General features: G+C 36.1%; 3 pseudogenes; all 3 read left to right on the forward strand.

Annotated features, from left to right (window-relative positions):
* Nucleotides 1-427: 427 nt before the first annotated feature.
* Nucleotides 428-2,543, forward strand: LOC138326266 (uncharacterized; annotated as a pseudogene).
* Nucleotides 2,544-8,372: 5,829 nt separating this feature from the next.
* LOC138326267 (uncharacterized) lies at nt 8,373-10,327 on the forward strand (annotated as a pseudogene).
* Nucleotides 10,328-16,323: 5,996 nt separating this feature from the next.
* On the forward strand, nt 16,324-18,470 carry LOC138326269 (uncharacterized; annotated as a pseudogene).
* The last annotated feature ends 1,530 nt before the right edge of the window (nt 18,471-20,000 follow it).

The raw sequence follows: 20,000 nt of genomic DNA on the forward strand, positions 1-20,000 counted from the left end.
GTATAAAGCTAGAATATATATATACGGCAATCCGAAATAAAAGGCCAAAATGAATTCAAAGTAAAATTAAAATCATTTCTATGGATTATATATTAAACCACTTCACTCCAAAAATCTATTATTAGAAGTATTATGAAACACCCTGTACGATAGCAATAAATTAGCATCGTGTGACGATGATTATCGAATTATTTTGATGAAAAAATATATTAGTTAAAATAACGTAAAATAATTGCCTTTATTTAAATCTATACTTTTGTTCGATTATGCATGCGTGACTTCATGGACTCATGCTTTTGTTGCACGCGTCAACAGTTTTGGTGATTCTGATACTGATATAACAGTCCGATGACGTCACAATAATCATGACGTCACAATATGCAATACGACATAATTGACATACCCATAATTCCCTCCATAGCTACGCTTTATACATTAACGTCGGCTGCTTTTCAACACTACTAAACTTAAAACTCACTATTTTGCGATAAATTATGGACAAGGAAGAGAAAGACGAGACGAAAAATGCGACGTCATTTCAGGTATCGTCTAAATGTGAACGACTGAAAAGGACTTCGAAGGACAGGTGTATGGTGATTGGTGAAACTAAGATGTACTACGGAAACAACGGGTCTGTTTATGTCATGTCTCCTATTCCGGGATCTCCAAATCCGGGAACTGAACCAGAACATATATACATCCGACCGGAGTCCCAAAAGGAAGACACGATGCCTCTTCAGGTGACACAAAAAGGTAAAAGAATTGCTTGGCTCTAATATTTCATAAAACATTTTATCAAAACGGGAAAAACCGCTATAACATTGCTTGAAAGTTTTGTGGCAATTACGACACTACATCGATTCGCCTATTAGTTTATTCCATCGTTAATCGTCTGACATTGAAGGTACAGTAATTAACGCATCTAATTTTTACATGCATATGTACAGAAAAACCTAAGTATGGGTATTTACTCAAGCGGGGCCGCGGTAGCGGGGTGGTTAAAATGCCCGACATATTACCTCAATCCCTTGACCTCTAGGATGCGAGTTCGAATCTTATGTTGGGCAGTTGCCATGTACTGGCATCTGGTCGAGGGTTTTTCTCCGGGTACTCCGGCTCTCCTCTATCAATAAACCTGGCACGTCCTTACATGACACTGCCTGTCAATAGGACGTTAAACTAATAAAACCCGAATCCTCAAAGTCATCCTCGATATTCCACTCCTGTCGAGATATCCATCACTAGCCTATATCATAGCACAGCGGCTTTGTGTGCAACAATGGATGAGATAGATAAATGAGTCACTTGATGAACAACAAAAAAATCAAATAACGGTACACTGTGTGGTTTTGAAAGTTAGGCGTCCCTCTGTACATAAGGGCAAAGTTGGACGCCTGTAGTTGGTCACCTTTCTCGTGAAACGCTCTCAGTTTTTATCCTAACATAACTCATGGGTGGGTACTGCGACAGTGATAGTAACCTATTGAATATCGAGGATGACTATAAGTAGAATTTTCCATATAGTATCGAATCGTTTCTGTACGATATTGCTTATTTTTATTTCTTTTCAACAGATAAACCAAAGAAAGGAAAGAAAAAAAGGAAACACAAAATTACAGTTGAAAATAAGGACGTATCTCCAAAATATGCGCTGCCACCATTAAAGACCGTACCTGAAAGCAAGGGGAATTTTCCAACGAGGGAAAAAAAGGGGAGAGAACCGTGTCAATTTCAGCGTTCAAAATACTACAAAGAAAATGACTATTCAGTAGGACAAGCAGAATCATGGATTCCACAACCAGGCTTCAAATCCAGCGGAAAGAAAACAGCACCGAAAAACACTGTGATGTCTGAATCTTCAAGTCTGACATATGGATCACTCCTTAAACTTGTGAAATCTTCAAAGAATGTACCAGCTTCGCCGTACCTAGAAACCACTGCCATCGAGAGTGTTCGGCTTCCGCCTATCCGTGGAGCTCAGAGAAGATCAGACTCCGCTAAAACTTGTAAGGTCCCGACTGTCCCATTCATCAACCTTTACAAAGACAGTGACCAGCTCCCGCCACTCAAGGTCAGCGCCATGCCAATGTCCTACAGATACGAACAGAAGGAATATTACAAGGTAACAAAGGGCTACCAGTGGTAGATAGTGATATTTCGGACACTGCAATGTGATCTTTGAAATCAGTGGCAACAAATAGAAATACAACCTTAAATATTCATTTTTATGACGGCATTTCACGAAAGAGTTCCGATGACCCTGTATATGGACCGAAAATGCGCGGGCTGGCCGCTCTTCATGGCAAACGCATCAATACAGTATACATGTACATGTACATGTGAGAGTGTAACATTTCGAAAAGGCGTCTCGATAGAGAAACATGCTTAACGTGTATTAAGTTCAGTGCCATACATGTTTGTCCTTCAATTTGCAGAAAAGATAATAATGTTAGAAATCTTGTGTTTGTGATCGAGTGTCCTCGGGAAGTTTGAAACAAATGTCTATATGATTATGTTAAAAATATTTAAAGTTATTATATTCATGGACGGTTATAATCATTTTATTAAATTGCTTATTTACAACTTTCTTGTGTGTTTTCTGTAATATATTTCTGTATAATACTTTTCTTCATTATGGCATACTGTAAAGTGTGATATGTTCTTACCTGTACATATCGTAATTCAACATGTCTTGCAATGACCGATTGCTTAAAATCACCGTTTGTAACGTTACCTACTTACAAAATGTATTAAAAATGCCAGTATCTCAGCAAGGATATGATTCTAGTATGTAAATGTTTCTAGCAGTACAGTAATCCAATGCACACAAAAGGCAATAAGGAAAACTCACATATCATCGATGAGAGTTCAATCGCTGGGTCAGGGGAGACAACTATTTTGCTATTAGAAATTTGTTATTTATTTACCGGGTATGTCAACTGCATTAATAACAAATGTATATTTCTATTTGGTAACAGCTTAAACCCCAAGAACAATAGTATGGATTTACTGCTGCGCTCTCTGAGAGGATTATCTAAAATGATATTATATTGCAATTTGATTACTCTTTTTTTGTGTCCCTCCGATGCAGATATATATATGCACTGTCACCATACTTGGACGTTCTTTACCACTACGGTGTTTATACGCTTTCAAAACAAGCGTTCTGATGCCCTTGTCAGGGTTAAGTTCATTTTCCGAATTTAAACTCAACAAGCATGTCATTTAAACGTATTGAAGACCTTTTGATATGCACGTGCATGACGTTTCAAGTTGCTGCTCGTATTATGTTTGAAAAAAAAAATATTATAAAGTTTCCGTTAGCTTGTAATAAGAAGAAAACAAACAAAACAATAACAATACGGATTTCCATCCGTAAATGGAAATCCCTGATTAAGCGTACTCCATCTTTGCAGATCACAAAGTTAGCTCCCTTACTTCATTATTATGTGGGCGCATTTCACGTTGTTTTCTCCGAAAAGTATGACGTTGCCCTAACAAACACATAAGGTCACACTCACTACATTCCCGTAAGGGCAGATAACTCTTTCATATACAGATACAGAATACAAATGGTAAAAGTTCCAATAGAAGGATTGAATTGACGTCAAAGAACAACGTAACCTCGGAAACCGCTGTGTCTACACTCCACTACACTCCGTTTATATAGCAACCTAGTGTAGGCTTACTAGGTAAGTGACGATATGTGCCTTGTGCTGGGTGTGAGCTTGTCTAGTTTAAGAGACTGTAATATATTTGAGGTGTTTTGTCTGCTTATTTATATCAAAAAGAAAGAAATTTGACAGCCTACTTCAATTGGTTATTTATATCGAAAAGATTTAAACAACCACTCAATTATCTCAAGTCTGAGCACACAGAGAAGGGTTTTGCTATCGGATATATATAAATCCCATCAATATAATTATAATGAAACAGACATGAAACAAATGCATGTGGGTATATACACATTCACAGAAGAACACGATTTTTACCCATATGACCATGTTATATATGTTTCTGGCGATTCGTGCTTTTGATGATCATTTTCATCTTTTATCTCAGAAACAATTCCAGTAAGGAGAAGCTTGATCTGCAACTCCAGGCAAGATTAGACAATCTGAAGAAAAAGAAACTACAACTGCGGAACGATCCTCCAGGCGAGGAAGGGATTGAGGAAATCGACGTATCTACGGCATAGCAACCAACATCCTCATATCTACGGCATAGCAACCAACATCCTCATATCTACGGCATAGCAACCAACATCCTCATATCTACGGCATAGCAACCAACATCCTCATATCTACGGCATAGCAACCAACATCCTCATATCTACGACATAGCAACCAACATCCTCATATCTACGGCATAGCAACCAACATCCTCATATCTACGACATAGAAACCAACATCCTCATATCTACGGCATAGCAACCAACATCCTCATATCTACGACATAGCAACCAACATCCTCATATCTACGGCATAGCAACCAACATCCTCATATCTACGACATAGCAACCAACAACCAAATATCTACGACATAGCAACCAACAACCAATATCTACGACATAGCAACCAACATCCTCATATCTACGGCATAGCAACCAACATCCTCATATCTACGGCATAGCAACCAGCAACCAACATCCTCATATCTACGACATAGCAACCAACATCCTCATATCTACGGCATAGCAACCAACAACCAAATATCTACGACATAGCAACCAACAACCAATATCTACGACATAGCAACCAACATCCTCATATCTACGACAGAGCAACCAACATCCTCATATCTACGAGATCCTGTTAAAACTAAATGTGATCAATGTTTATGTATTTTCTTGGATGAATAGAACTCGCAAAATTAAATCGTTGCAAAAATGTTTTAAGACCAATATGACTCTTCACCGTGAAAATAAATCACAGTTAAGCTTGAAAACACGAAATTAATCTTCGGCGAAAAATACACGTATGTTGGTATGTAATTCATTCTTAACGTTTCCAATAACAAACACATTTGTATTACTGTTCATTAAGAGAGTAATTGCAATGTTTGTAATAACGAGCAATATAATACACTCTTTTTTTCATTTTTGTCATTACCAAGTCGATATGTTCCACAATAATAATTAACTCTTAGTACATTTGCTATGTTTAACATATACAAATCCACATTTCTTACAATTTTAATTCTCAAACAATAAGAGTGACGAACGTTGAACAACTAGTTGTTTGTGGAAACTTTAAATAATGTCACTCATGAAAATTATGAAAATCTTTCTACTGCTCTTTTCAATTTTTCCAATCATTACCACTGTTTCTATATATTTAGCATATCTCTATAATCTTTCTAAAGTAACTGTTATCAAATCAAATTCGTTATTCAATAAGACAGAAACATATGCTGTTGGTGTAAGTGTAAACATCAGGTACTTACCATATATAGGGTGTTTCAGAAAAACATGTCCTGGATTTAAACTGTGATAACTTCTTTATGAAAAAATCTCAATTACACGACTTACGATCAGACAATTTTGAGAGCAATCGATACCACAATTTGATGGAAAGCAATAATTTAGAGTTATGATTTCATAATAAATCACCATGACGTCATTAATAACATCACTAAAACAATTATATACTGTTTTACCAAGGTACATTCGATTATAAAGACTTGCTGTATTGTGATAAAATCACTGTTTCAATGATGAAAATGAGTCAGAGGTAATTTTTTGTGGGTAATTTATCTAAATGTTACACAAAAACAAGAAATTGTTTTTCTAACATCAATATTACTGCTTGAATATATCAAGACAGTCATTTGTTTATATCATATCTTAGTTTACATCATCGAGTATAATTACTGTCAAGTTCACGTTAATGTTCATTTGTGTATGTGTTGTAGTAATGTGATTACACTGATCATACAAATATCATGCAGCTTCCTTGGTAGTTGTTATAAGTCACTCTCTTATCTTTGATCTAAACACAAGTCAGTTCTATAGTTTTCTACAGTAAAAGAACAAATAACGTCTTCTTCTGCCTTCATTATCATTATTGTATTTATTGCCACATTAACATTATGGAACCATTTCATATTCTGCTATCATACACATATATATTAGAATCAGGAAACGACCTCAGTTTTGAATACATGCACATGGTATTCGGGGAAAACATGTGTTTCAATGCTTATGATCATACTTTCAGAAATCATTTAAAAGTCTTCATATTAAGAAAACAAAAATCATCAGACCATAATGTATTGTTGAAACTTTATATTTCAGATGATATGTTTAAACTAATATAAATTGATTAAACTATTCTAGATAGCTGCTCTTCGTTAAAGATGCTCCACCGCCGACAGAGCATAAATGATATTCATTATTTGAACAATAATTGGTGTTTAATCGTGTATATATATGTCTAATTAACACAAAAAATAATATAGAAATAATTTATTTTGCTTTTGGTGCATTCGCAATCTGTACTTTATTCCATATAGGATATAGTGCCACGGAATTTTTTCGGGATGCAATTAATTATTTTTTCATATTTTCAACTTGAAGTAGAATTAGAACCTCAAACTTTTCAATGGTGGTAATGGTGTAAAGTAAGTAACTTTTGTAACTGCAGAAAATTACCAAATCGACTGCTCCTGTTTTTGGTAGTGAAAAAAATACCATTTGTCAGCGGTGGAGCATCTTTAATGTAAATAAAATCCATTCAAACTTTGATTTTAGTGTGTGCGTTTCGTAATAAATTTTGTTAAATGTGATCATCAAATTATGTCCTGCATTGAGTACTAATCAGAAATTCAGTTGGTGACAGCTTCTTGATAAACAATGCAGAACGTAGTTGCATCAACCGAGGATTAATTCAATTATATACTAGATTTGATCGCGACCAAAACACGGGATTCACACCCAGGTATTCGATCAAATCGAACGGAGGCACGACTGAAGAAGGAACGAACAAATAAAATGATGATTCCAGCAGTACATCGGTATTAATGTGTCTGTACGGACCGACAGGACAAACGCTGCATATGACACGCACATACTTTCATATAGACCCCATAAAGTCAGACGGACAATACCAAAAACACACGAACAAATGAATGGACAGACAGACGATCAGACAGATGGATGTATGGACAGACAGACAGACGAACAGATGGATGGATGGACAAACAGACGAACAGATGGATGGATGGACAGGCAGACAGACAAGCAGATGGATGATCACGATTTGCACACAATGACGAACGAACAGCGCTAAAAAAGACAATATTAATAACGAATTTACTGAAATACACATTAAGAACCAAGTAATAAAATAAGCATGTTTTATTTTTTGTCCATTGTAAAGATATCGTCTTAATTATATCTTCAAACAAATGCAATCACGAAAAAATAGAAATAACTAGCGAACGAACAAAGGAAAAGAGGATGAACTTCCTTCCGTCTGTTAATCTGTCTGTGTACACGTCCGTACGGACGGACAGAACAGACACTACATATGACACGAACATACTGTCTAATGTGATTATATTAGGTCAGACAGACAAACACACGAACAAATAAATGAATGGGCAGACAGACGGACAGACAAATCGCAGACACACACACAAGTCGCACACATGCACGGACGAACGGCGCTGAAAAAGTTGTAAGTTGGAACAAATCACGATGACATTAGTCCACATTAATTACGCATCAATAAAATGGCAAACACGATCAAAACATAAGTTGATAAAAAATATATTTTTTCAGAACTTCTATGGTCGTGTTGGCGACGCTATATCTATAATACTCTATAATACATATCTTTGGCTTCAGTAAAAAATGCCGCCATGTGTAAAATATCTTTCTTGTAAGTAAAAGACACCGGGATCTGAGAATTAGTTCATAATGAGGTAAAAACGGTATAAAGCTAATATATAAATACGGCAATCCGAAATAAAAGGCCAAAATGAATTCAAAGTAAAATTAAAATCATTTCTATGGATTATATATTAAACCTCTTCACTCCAAAAATCTATTATTAGAAGTATTATGAAACACCCTGTACGATAGCAATAAATTAGCATCGTGTGACGATGATTATCGAATTATTTTGATGAAAAAATATATTAGTTAAAATAACGTAAAATAATTGCCTTTATTTAAATCTATACTTTTGTTCGATTATGCATGCGTGACTTCATGGACTCATGCTTTTGTTGCACGCGTCAACAGTTTTGGTGATTCTGATACTGATATAACAGTCCGATGACTTCACAATAATCATGACGTCACAAAATGCAATACGACATAATTGTCATACCCATAATTCCCTCCATAGCTACGCTTTATACATTAACGTCGGCTGCTTTTCAACACCACTAAACTTAAAACTCACTATTTTGCGATAAATTATGGACAAGGAAGAGAAAGACGAGACGAAAAATGCGACGTCATTTCAGGTATCGTCTAAATGTGAACGACTGAAAAGGACTTCGAAGGACAGATGTATGGTGATTGGTGAAACTAAGATGTATTACGGAAACATCGGGTCTGTTTATGTCATGTCTCCCATTCCGGGATCTCCAAATCCGGGAACTGAACCAGAACATGTATACATCCGACCGGAGTCCCAAAAGGAAGACACGATGCCTCTTCAGGTGACACAAAAAGGTAAAAGAATTGCTTGGCTCTAATATTTCATAAAACATTTTATCAAAACGGGAAAAACCACTATAACATTGCTTGAAAGTTTTGTGGCAATTACGACACTACATCGATTCGCCTATTAGTTTATTCCATCGTTAATCGTCTGACATTGAAGGTACAGTAATTAACGCATCTAATTTTTACATTCATATGTACAGAAAAACCTAAGTATGGGTATTTACTCAACCGGGGCCGCGGTAGCGGGGTGGTTAAAATGCCCGACATATAACCACAATCCCTTGACCTCTGGGATACGAGTTCGAATCTTATGTTGGGCAGTTGCCACGTACTGGCCTCTGGTCTGTGATTTTTCTCTGGGTACTCCGGCTCTCCTCTATCAACAAACCTGGCACTCCTTACATGATCCTGCCTGTTAATAGGACGTTAAACTAATAAAACCCGAATCCTCAAAGTCATCCTCGATATTCCACTCCTGTCGAGATATCCATCACTAGCCTATATCATAGCACACCGGCTTTGTGTGCAACAATGGATGAGATAGATAAATGAGTCACTTGATGAACAACAAAAAAATCAAATAACGGTACACTGTGTGGTTTTGAAAGTTAGGCGTCCCTCTGTACATAAGGGCAAAGTTGGACGCCTGTAGTTGGTCACCTTTCTCGTGAAACGCTCTCAGTTTTTATCCTAACATAACTCATGGGTGGGTACTGCGACAGTGATAGTAACCTATTGAATATCGAGGATGACTATAAGTAGAATTTTCCATATAGTATCGAATCGTTTCTGTACGATATTGCTTATTTTTATTTCTTTTCAACAGATAAACCAAAGAAAGGAAAGAAAAAAAGGAAACACAAAATTACAGTTGAAAATAAGGACGTATCTCCAAAATATGCGCTGCCACCATCAAAGACCGTACCTGAAAGCAAGGGGAATTTTCCAACAAGGGAAAAAAAGGGGAGAGAACCCTGTCAATTTCAGCGTTCAAAATACTACAAAGAAAATGACTATTCAGTAGGACAAGCAGAATCATGGATTCCACAACCAGGCTTCAAATCCAGCGGAAAGAAAACAGCACCGAAAAACACTGTGATGTCTGAATCTTCAAGTCTGACATATGGATCACTCCTTAAACTTGTGAAATCTTCAAAGAATGTACCAGCTTCGCCGTACCTAGAAACCACTGCCATCGAGAGTGTTCGGCTTCCGCCTATCCGTGGAGCTCAGAGAAGATCAGACTCCGCTAAAACTTGTAATGTCCCGACTGTCCCATTCATCAACCTTTACAAAGACAGTGACCAGCTCCCACCACTCAAGGTCAGCGCCATGCCAATGTCCTACAGATACGAACAGAAGGAATATTACAAGGTAACAAAGGGCTACCAGTGGTAGATAGTGATATTTCGGACACTGCAATGTGATCTTTGAAATCAGTGGCAACAAATAGAAATACAACCTTAAATATTCATTTTTATGACGGCATTTCACGAAAGAGTTCCGATGACCATGTATATGGACCGAAAATGCGCGGGCTGGCCGCTCTTCATGGCAAACGCATCAATACAGTATGCATGTACATGTACATGTGAGAGTGTAACATTTCGAAAAGGTATCTCGATAGAGAAACATGCTTAACGTGTATTAAGTTCAGTGCCATACATGTTTGTCCTTCAATTTGCAGAAAAGATAATAATGTTAGAAATCTTGTGTTTGTGATCGAGTGTCCTCGGGAAGTTTGAAACAAATGTCTATGTGATTATGTTAAACATATGTGAAGTTATTATATTAATTGACGGTTATAATCATTTTATTGAATTTCTTGTTTACAACTTTCTTGCGTGTTCGTTGTCATATATTCTGTAATACTTTTCTTCATTATGGCATACTGTAAAGTGTGATATGTTCTTACCTGTACATATCGTAATTCAACATGTCTTGCAATGACCGATTGTTCAAAATCACCGTTTGTAACGTCACCTACTTACAAAATGTATTAAAAATGCCAGTAATTCAGCAAGGCTATGATTCTAATATGTAAATGTTTCTAGCAGTACAGTAATCCAATGCACACAAAAGGCAATAAGGAAAACTCACATATCATCGATGAGAGTTCAATCGCTGGGTCAGGGGAGACAACTATTTTGCTATTAGAAATTTGTTATTTATTTACCGGGTATGTCAACTGCATTAATAACAAATGTATATTTCTATTTGGTAACAGCTTAAACCCCAAGAACAATAGTATGGATTTACTGCTGCGCTCTCTGAGAGGATTATCTAAAATGATATTATATTGCAATTTGATTACTCTTTTTTTGTGTCCCTCCGATGCAGATATATATATGCACTGTCACCATACTTGGACGTTCTTTACCACTACGGTGTTTATACGCTTTCAAAACAAGCGTTCTGATGCCCTTGTCAGGGTTAAGTTCATTTTCCGAATTTAAACTCAACAAGCATGTCATTTAAACGTATTGAAGACCTTTTGATATGCACGTGCATGACGTTTCAAGTTGCTGCTCGTATTATGTTTGAAAAAAAAAATATTATAAAGTTTCCGTTAGCTTGTAATAAGAAGAAAACAAACAAAACAATAACAATACGGATTTCCATCCGTAAATGGAAATCCCTGATTAAGCGTACTCCATCTTTGCAGATCACAAAGTTAGCTCCCTTACTTCATTATTATGTGGGCGCATTTCACGTTGTTTTCTCCGAAAAGTATGACGTTGCCCTAACAAACACATAAGGTCACACTCACTACATTCCCGTAAGGGCAGATAACTCTTTCATATACAGATACAGAATACAAATGGTAAAAGTTCCAATAGAAGGATTGAATTGACGTCAAAGAACAACGTAACCTCGGAAACCGCTGTGTCTACACTCCACTACACTCCGTTTTATAGCAACCTAGTGTAGGCTTACTAGGTAAGTGACGATATGTGCCTTGTGCTGGGTGTGAGCTTGTCTAGTTTAAGAGACTGTAATATATTTGAGGTGTTTTGTCTGCTTATTTATATCAAAAAGAAAGAAATATGACAGCCTACTTTAATTGGTTTATTTATATCGAAAAGAGTTAAACAATCACTCAATTATCTCACGACTGAGCACTCAGAGAAGGATTTTGCTATCGGATATATATCAATTCCATCAATATAATTATAATGAAACAGACATGAAACAAATGCATGTGGGTATATACACATTCACAGAAGAACACGATTTTTACCCATATGACCATGTTATATATATGTTTCTGGCGATTCGTGCTTTTGATGATCATTTTCATCTTTTATCTCAGAAACAATTCCAGTAAGGAGAAGCTTGATCTGCAGCTCCAGGCAAGATTAGACAATCTGAAGAAAAAGAAACTACAGCTGCGGAACGATCCTCCAGGCGAGGATGGAATTGAGGAAATCGACGTATCTACGGCATAGCAACCAACATCCTCATATCTACGGCATAGCAACTAACATCCTCATATCTACGGCATAGCAACCAACATCCTCATATCTACGGCATAGCAACCAACATCCTCATATCTACGGCATAGCAACCAACATCCTCATATCTACGACATAGCAACCAACATCCTCATATCTACGGCATAGCAACCAACATCCTCATATCTACGACATAGAAACCAACATCCTCATATCTACGGCATAGCAACCAACATCCTCATATCTACGACATAGCAACCAACATCCTCATATCTACGGCATAGCAACCAACATCCTCATATCTACGACATAGCAACCAACCAACCAAATATCTACGACATAGCAACCAACAACCAATATCTACGACATAGCAACCAACATCCTCATATCTACGGCATAGCAACCAACATCCTCATATCTACGGCATAGCAACCAGCAACCCAACATCCTCATATCTACGACATAGCAACCAACATCCTCATATCTACGGCATAGCAACCAACAACCAAATATCTACGACATAGCAACCAACAACCAATATCTACGACATAGCAACCAACATCCTCATATCTACGACAGAGCAACCAACATCCTCATATCTACGAGATCCTGTTAAAACTAAATGTGATCAATGTTTATGTATTTTCTTGGATGAATAGAACTCGCAAAATTAAATCGTTGCAAAAATGTTTTAAGACCAATATGACTCTTCACCGTGAAAATAAATCACAGTTAAGCTTGAAAACACGAAATTAATCTTCGGCGAAAAATACACGTATGTTGGTATGTAATTCATTCTTAACGTTTCCAATAACAAACACATTTGTATTACTGTTCATTAAGAGAGTAATTGCAATGTTTGTAATAACGAGCAATATAATACACTCTTTTTTTTCATTTTTGTCATTACCAAGTCGATATGTTCCACAATAATAATTAACTCTTAGTACATTTGCTATGTTTAACATATACAAATCCACATTTCTTACAATTTTAATTCTCAAACAATAAGAGTGACGAACGTTGAACAACTAGTTTGTTTGTGGAAACTTTAAATAATGTCACTCATGAAAATTATGAAAATCTTTCTACTGCTCTTTTCAATTTTTCCAATCATTACCACTGTTTCTATATATTTAGCATATCTCTATAATCTTTCTAAAGTAACTGTTATCAAATCAAATTCGTTATTCAATAAGACAGAAACATATGCTGTTGGTGTAAGTGTAAACATCAGGTACTTACCATATATAGGGGGTGTTTCAGAAAAACATGTCCTGGATTTAAAACTGTGATAACTTCTTTATGAAAAAATCTCAATTACACGACTTACGATCAGACAATTTTGAGAGCAATCGATACCACAATTTGATGGAAAGCAATAATTTAGAGTTATGATTTCATAATAAATCACCATGACGTCATTAATAACATCACTAAAACAATTATATACTGTTTTACCATGGTACATTCGATTATAAAGACTTGCTGTATTGTGATAAAAATCACTGTTTCAATGATGAAAATGAATCAGAGGTAATTTTTTGTGGATAATTTATCTAAATGTTACACAAAAACAAGAAATTGTTTTTCTAACATCAATATTACTGCTTGAATATATCAAGACAGTCATTTGTTTATATCATATCTTAGTTTACATCATCGAGTATAATTACTGTCAAGTTCACGTTAATGTTTCATTTGTGTATGTGTTGTAGTAATGTGATTACACTGATCATACAAATATCATGCAGCTTCCTTGGTAGTTGTTATAAGTCACTCTCTTATCTTTGATCTAAACACAAGTCTGTTCTATAGTTTTCTAAAGTAAAAGAACAAATAACGTCTTCTTCTGCCTTCATTATCATTATTGTTTTTATGTGCCACATTAACATTATGGAACCATTTCATATTCTGCTATCATACACATATATATTAGAATCAGGAAACGACCTCAGTTTTGAATTCATGCACATGGTATTCGGGGAAAACATGTGTTTCAATGCTTATGATCAAACTTTCAGAAATCATTGAAAAGTCTTCATATTAAGAAAAACAAAAATCATCAGACCATAATGTATTGTTGAAACTTTATATTTCAGATGATATGTTTAAACTAATATAAATTGATTAAACTATTCTAGATAGCTGCTCTTCGTTAAAGATGCTCCACCGCCGACAGAGCATAAATGATATTCATTATTTGAACAATAATTGGTGTTTAATCGTGTATATATATGTCTAATTAAACACAAAAAATAATATAGAAATAATTTATTTTGCTTTTGGTGCATTCGCAATCTGTAACTTTATTCCATATAGGATATAGTGCCACGGAATTTTTTCGGGATGCAATTAATTATTTTTCATATTTTCAACTTGAAGTAGAATTAGAACCTCAAACTTTTCAATGGTGGTAATGGTGTAAAGTAAGTAACTTTTGTAACTGCAGCAGAAAATTACCAAATCGACTGCTCCTGTTTTTGGTAGTGAAAAAATACCATTTGTCAGCGGTGGAGCATCTTTAATGTAAATAAAATCCATTCAAACTTTGATTTTAGTGTGTGCGTTTCGTAATAAATTTTGTTAAATGTGATCATCAAATTATGTCCTGCATTGAGTACTAATCAGAAATTCAGTTGGTGACAGCTTCTTGATAAACAATGCAGAACGTAGTTGCATCAACCGAGGATTAATTCAATTATATACTAGATTTGATCGTGACCAAAACACGGGATTCACACCCAGGTATTCGATCAAATCGAACGGAGGCACGACTGAAGAAGGAACGAACTAATAAAATGATGATTCCAGCAGTACATCGGTATTAATGTGTCTGTACGGACCGACAGGACAAACGCTGCATATGACACGCACATACTTTCATATAGACACCATAAAGTCAGACGGACAATACCAAAAACACACGAACAAATGAATGGACAGACAGACGATCAGACAGATGGATGTATGGACAGACAGACAGACGAACAGATGGATGGATGGACAAACAGACGAACAGATGGATGGATGGACAGGCAGACAGACAAGCAGATGGATGATCACGATTTGCACACAATGACGAACGAACAGCGCTAAAAAAGACAATATTAATAACGAATTTACTGAAATACACATTAAGAACCAAGTAATAAAATAAGCATGTTTTATTTTTTGTCCATTGTAAAGATATCGTCTTAATTATATCTTCAAACAAATGCAATCACGAAAAAATAGAAATAACTAGCGAACGAACAAAGGAAAAGAGGATGAACTTCCTTCCGTCTGTTAATCTGTCTGTGTACACGTCCGTACGGACGGACAGAACAGACACTACATATGACACGAACATACTGTCTAATGTGATTTATATTAGGTCAGACAGACAAACACACGAACAAATAAATGAATGGGCAGACAGACGGACAGACAAATCGCAGACACACACACAAGTCGCACACATGCACGGACGAACGGCGCTGAAAAAGTTGTAAGTTGGAACAAATCACGATGACATTAGTCCACATTAATTACGCATCAATAAAATGGCAAACACGATCAAAACATAAGTTGATAGAAATATATTTTTTCAGAACTTCTATGGTCGTGTTGGCGACGCTATATCTATAATACTCTATAATACATATCTTTGGCTTCAGTAAAAAATGCCACCATGTGTAAAATATCTTTCTTGTAAGTAAAAGACACCGGGATCTGAGAATTAGTTCATAATGAGGTAAAAACGGTATAAAGCTAATATTATAAATACGGCAATCCGAAATAAAAGGCCAAAATGAATTCAAAGTAAAATTAAAATCATTTTCTATGGATTATATATTAAACCTCTTCACTCCAAAAATCTATTATTAGAAGTATTATGAAACACCCTGTACGATAGCAATAAATTAGCATCGTGTGACGATGATTATCGAATTATTTTGATGAAAAAATATATTAGTTAAAATAACGTAAAATAATTGCCTTTATTTAAATCTATACTTTTTGTTCGATTATGCATGCGTGACTTCATGGACTCATGCTTTTGTTGCACGCGTCAACAGTTTTTGGTGATTCTGATACTGATATAACAGTCCGATGACGTCACAATAATCATGACGTCACAATATGCAATACGACATAATTGACATACCCATAATTCCCTCCATAGCTACGCTTTATACATTAACGTCGGCTGCTTTTCAACACCACTAAACTTAAAACTCACTATTTTGCGATAAATTATGGACAAGGAAGAGAAAGACGAGACGAAAAATGCGACGTCATTTCAGGTATCGTCTAAATGTGAACGACTGAAAAGGACTTCGAAGGACAGATGTATGGTGATTGGTGAAACTAAGATGTATTACGGAAACATCGGGTCTGTTTATGTCATGTCTCCCATTCCGGGATCTCCAAATCCGGGAACTGAACCAGAACATATATACATCCGACCGGAGTCCCAAAAGGAAGACACGATGCCTCTTCAGGTGACACAAAAAGGTAAAAGAATTGCTTGGCTCTAATATTTCATAAAACATTTTATCAAAACGGGAAAAAAACCACTATAACATTGCTTGAAAGTTTTGTGGCAATTACGACACTACATCGATTCGCCTATTAGTTTATTCCATCGTTAATCGTCTGACATTGAAGGTACAGTAATTAACGCATCTAATTTTTACATGCATATGTACAGAAAAAACCTAAGTATGGGTATTTACTCAACCGGGGCCGCGGTAGCGGGGTGGTTAAAATGCCCGACATATTACCACAATCCCTTGACCTCTGGGATGCTAGTTCGAATCTTATGTTAGGGCAATTGCCATGTACTGGCCTCTGGTCGATGGTTTTTCTCCGGGTACTCCGGCTCTCCTCTATCAATAAACCTGGCACGTCCTTACATGATCCTGCCTGTTAATAGGACGTTAAACTAATAAAACCCGAATCCTCAAAGTCATCCTCGATATTCCACTCCTGTCGAGATATCCATCACTAGCCTATATCATAGCACAGCTTAAGTCTTTGTGTGCAACAATGGATGAGATAGATAAATGAGTCACTTGATGAACAACAAAAAAATCAAATAACGGTACACTGTGTGGTTTTGAAAGTTAGGCGTCCCTCTGTACATAAGGGCAAAGTTGGACGCTTGTAGTTGGTCACACTTTCTCGTGAAACGCTCTCAGTTTTTATCCTAACATAACTCATGGGTGGGTACTGCGACAGTGATAGTAATCTATTGAATATCGAGGATGACTATAAGTAGAATTTTCCATATAGTATCGAATCGTCTCAGTACGATATTGCTTATTTTTATTTCTTTTCAACAGATAAACCAAAGAAAGAAAAGAAAAAAAAGAAACACAAAATTATAGTTGAAAATAAGGACGTATCTCCAAATTATGCGCTGCCACCATTAAAGACCGTACCTGAAAGCAAGGGGAATTTTCCAACGAGGGAAAAAAAGGGGAGAGAACCGTGTCAATTTCAGCGTTCAAAATACTACAAAGAAAATGACTATTCAGTAGGACAAGCAGAATCATGGATTCCACAACCAGGCTTCAAATCCAGCGGAAAGAAAACAGCACCGAAAAACACTGTGATGTCTGAATCTTCAAGTCTGAAATATGGATCACTCCTTAAACTTGTGAAATCTTCAAAGAATGTACCAGCTTCGCCGTACCTAGAAACCACTGCCATCGAGAGTGTTCGGCTTCCGCCTATCCGTGGAGCTCAGAGAAGATCAGACTCCGCTAAAACTTGTAAGGTCCCGACTGTCCCATTCATCAACCTTTACAAAGACAGTGACCAGCTCCCGCCACTCAAGGTCAGCGCCATGCCAATGTCCTACAGATACGAACAGAAGGAATATTACAAGGTAACAAAGGGCTACCAGTGGTAGATAGTGATATTTCGGACACTGCAATATGATCTTTGAAATCAGTGGCAACAAATGGAAATACAACCTTAAATATTCATTTTTATGACGGCATTTCACGAAAGAGTTCCGATGACCCTGTATATGGACCGAAAATGCGCGGGCTGGCCGCTCTTCATGGCAGACGCATCAATACAGTATACATGTACATGTATATGAGAGTGTAACATTTCGAAAAGGCATCTCGATAGACAAACATGCTTAACGTGTATTAAGTTCAGTGCCATATATGATTGTCCTTCAATTTGCAGAAAAGATAATAATGTTAGAAATCTTGTGTTTGTGATCGAGTGTCCTCGGGAAGTTTGAAACAAATGTCTATATGATTATGTTAAAAATATTTAAAGTTATTATATTCATGGACGGTTATAATCATTTTATTAAATTGCTTATTTACAACTTTCTTGTGTGTTTTCTGTAATATATTTCTTCGTTATGGCATACTGTTAAGTGTCATATGTTCAGGTAGCATGTAATGTCTATATTGTACATATCGTAATTCAACATTTCTTGCAATGACCGATTGTTCAAAATCACCGTTTGTAACGTCACCTACTTACAAAATGTATTAAAAATGCCAGTATTTCAGCAAGGATATGATTCTAGTATGTAAATGTTTCTAGCAGTACAGTAATCCAATGCACACAAAAGGCAATAAGGAAAACTCACATAACATCAATGAGAGTTCAATCGCCGGGTCAGGGGAGATAACTCTTTTGCTGTTAGAAATTTGTTATTTATTTACCCAAATTTAGTTCATTTTCTAAATTTAAACTCAACAAGTATGTCATTTTAAACGTATTGGAGACCTTTTGATATTCACGTGTATGACGTTTCAAGTGGCTGCTCTTATAATGTCTGAAAAAAAAAAGAATTATATATTATAAAGTTTCCGTTAGCTTGTAATAATAAGTAAACAAATAAAACAATAACATTAGGGATTTCCATCCGTAAATGGAAATCCTTGATAAAGGGTATTCCGTCTTTGCAGATCACAAAGTTAGCTCCCTTGCGGGTAGGTATCCATTGTGACGTCATTATTATGTGGGCGCATTTCACGTTTTTTCCTCCGAAAAGTATGACGTTACCATCGCGAACTCACTATATTCCCGTAAGGGCGGATGACTCCTTAATATACAGGTACCGAATACAAATGGTAAACTTTCCAATAGCAGGATTGAATTGACGTCAAACAACAACGTAACCTTGGAAACCACCGTGTCTACACTCCACTTCGCTCAGTTTATATAGCAACCTAGTGTAAGCGAATTAGCTAAGTGACGATGGGAACAAAGAAATAATATGTATTAAAATTGTACTTTGTATTTTATAAGCCGCATGGCTTACAAAAATAAACAAATTGAATTGACGTGGGAATTTGATGAAAGCGAGACAAAATGGTCACTTTTTTTTGCAATTGTGCAGCACATTTTACGCACAGTTTGTTCGATATGTAGGTTTTTATGTGATGAGAAGAATTATTTTAAATTTGTGTCCATCTCATGTGATATTTTTTTTGCTCACCCAGACTCGTAAAGCGTAACTTATCAGACATGTTTTATAAAATGTCATATAAAATGAACACTCATTCCAGATCCTTTATCGACGACTTTTTAAAAAAAAAGAACAATGCGTTGCCGAAGAGTAAGCGCTCACTGCTAAATAACGAATCCAGGTAAGGTTACAACCTCAAATCAAAATCGAGCGCTGATAGCAGAATTAAGTTGATAATCAATTAATTAATTAATCAATAATTGATATTACAATGAGTGTATAACGCATCTTCGGTACTATCACAGCAAATAACCGATAAAACAGCACTTGTGTCCAATTCGGATGACAAACAGTGTACAATTTGTCGTTTATCATCAATTTTCGCACCAGACGCAAATGTTCACCCTAATTTCGATGGCGTAGATTGTAATGA

The sequence above is a fragment of the Argopecten irradians genome, chromosome 6 (genome assembly GCF_041381155.1).
Source record: "Argopecten irradians isolate NY chromosome 6, Ai_NY, whole genome shotgun sequence".
In the NCBI taxonomy this organism is placed as follows: Eukaryota; Metazoa; Mollusca; class Bivalvia; order Pectinida; family Pectinidae; genus Argopecten; species Argopecten irradians.